The following is a 2,076-nucleotide window of genomic DNA, read 5'->3' as shown; positions in this document are numbered from 1 at the left end:
ATGAAGATTATAGAAATTCAGTGGTAGGGGATTGACGAAGAAATTGCTTAGTCAAGTGAATAAACTCTTTACCTAGCTCATTCTTTGATCTATTTAATTTTAGGAGGTTTGGTTTATGGGGACCCTGGATAAGGAGCATACTCCAAACTCTTGGTATTATCCTCCCAATAGTCACAGTAATAGTCTCCCTGCTGCACTGTATTCTCTCAAAGATTTTAAATACTTGCATGCAGCCCTCTCTAGAATGTCATGTAGTCTCCCTCCAATTTGAATGACAAGAGCTGAAAGAAATGTGCAACCATGAGGACACCGTGACCTATGAATGACATGCTGAAATCGGAAACCCAAAATGATGGCAACTGAGAGTGGCGCTAAGGCCACAAGTTTTGGTCACACTCTCACCTAAGTAAGAATCTGACCAAAAAGAGGAGGAATTAAAAAAATAATTCTGGCAGGCCATTGTTTTGGATTAAGCTCATACACTAGGCCCCCACAAACCAAACCAAACCAAACCAAAATGGAATTGCTCATGCTAAGACTTTAAGGAAACACATAGATTCTAGAACAGACCAGGTTTTGTTTTTTCCCTCCTGCAAATCTCTATAACAAACATTTCTGACAGCATAGGTATCCACCCCCTGAAGTTCCCATTAAATCTTTTAACCAACTTCATTTCCTGTTGCCTAGAGACCATCAAGCTTCAGATGATCATGCAACAAAGGTTCCAGCCAGTTCCAGGGGAAGACACCACCCCTGACCACTAAGGAGCTACCCTGCCTCCACTAGACGTAGTAGGGTGAGAGTTCTGTGATCCTCAATAGGGAGGGACTATGCCCCAAGCCAGCATGAAGCAGTTACAGAAAAAAGGCCATCGGTCCCTCTGCCTCCCATAAAATTTATGGGCATCATGTCTCTCAGTGGGGAAATGAGGCAGGAAAACAGGGTCTGGAGGCAGGGAACATGAGGTCAATTCACACTTTAGCTATGACAGGAAATATCCTCTCCATTGGGCGTAGGGTCAAGTAAATGACTTTGTAACTTTATTTCGTCCTTTCCATTTACATAGGGCATACCTCAAATACCAAATGGCATCCTCTAGAGGTTATTTCAACTCCCAAAAATTCTGTAACGGGATCTTTTAGCTCCTATGCTCAGGCCGGCTCCCAAACCATGGAGTGTACTTTCAGTTTCAATAAAACCCTTCTTTGTTTGTGCGTTTTGTCCAATTCTTTGTTCAACACGCCAAGAATCCGGACACCTTACACCATTAACACATATACTAAAATTGGAATGATACAGAGAAGATTAACATGCTCCTTGCACAAGGATAACATGCAAATTTGTGAAGTGTTTCATTTTAAAAAATTATAATTTTTTTTAAAAAGGAAGAAGAAAATGAAGAAAAACTAATAAAAATAAAAACAAAGATAAAAATATTCCTGGCTACACACAAAAGATTTGGCTATGAAAATGTTCATCGCAGCCCTATAATACACACTTGTAGACACAATTTTTATTATTATAGTGAGGTAACTGTAATATAGCTTAGTAACCAAAGCTCCTTCTGAGTAGGGTGGTTAGAGGAGATTCTATTTTTATTCTCTCTCTATTGTTTTTCTCCCTTAATTTCTACTGTGGACATGTGCTGTTACAGTAAGAGAATAATCCAAATAAGGCATTTAAAGAAGGGATAAATTCCTCACCCCAGAGGTAGTTTGTCACTGGTTGGCTGTGAGTGATGCGGCAGCAAAGATGCCATCAATAGATGGGAATAGGGATCTCAATATATTTGTGTCCTGAAGCATTCTCTGCTAAGTGTCTCATGATTGGTACAGATGGTAAGTGGTACAGGAGATTAGAATCTCTCTCTGGATGGGCTCAGGGTTGGGGTGAGCCTTGTGGACCAGGAAAAAGAACTACATTTTCTTTTTTTCTTTTTCCTTTTTCTTTTATTTTTTATTTTTTATTTTTTTTGGGGTAGAGTTTCGGTCTTGTTGCCCAGGCTGGAGCACAATGGCACAATCTTGGCTCACTGCAACCTCTGTCTCCTGGGTTCAAGTATTTCTCCTGCCTCGG

At 40.3% G+C, this 2,076-nt stretch overlaps 1 non-coding gene across 1 annotated transcript; it reads left to right on the top strand.

Moving 5' to 3' along the window:
• The first annotated feature begins 1,257 nt into the window (after nucleotides 1-1,257).
• Nucleotides 1,258-1,362, top strand: LOC112428482 (U6 spliceosomal RNA). The gene has a single exon (XR_003020433.1). It is a non-coding gene; the product is annotated as a U6 spliceosomal RNA (small nuclear RNA).
• Nucleotides 1,363-2,076: the final 714 nt, after the last annotated feature.

Source organism: Macaca nemestrina, chromosome 14, assembly GCF_043159975.1.
Source record: "Macaca nemestrina isolate mMacNem1 chromosome 14, mMacNem.hap1, whole genome shotgun sequence".
NCBI lineage: Eukaryota > Metazoa > Chordata > Mammalia > Primates > Cercopithecidae > Macaca > Macaca nemestrina.
This window is presented reverse-complemented; position numbering and strand designations above follow the sequence as displayed.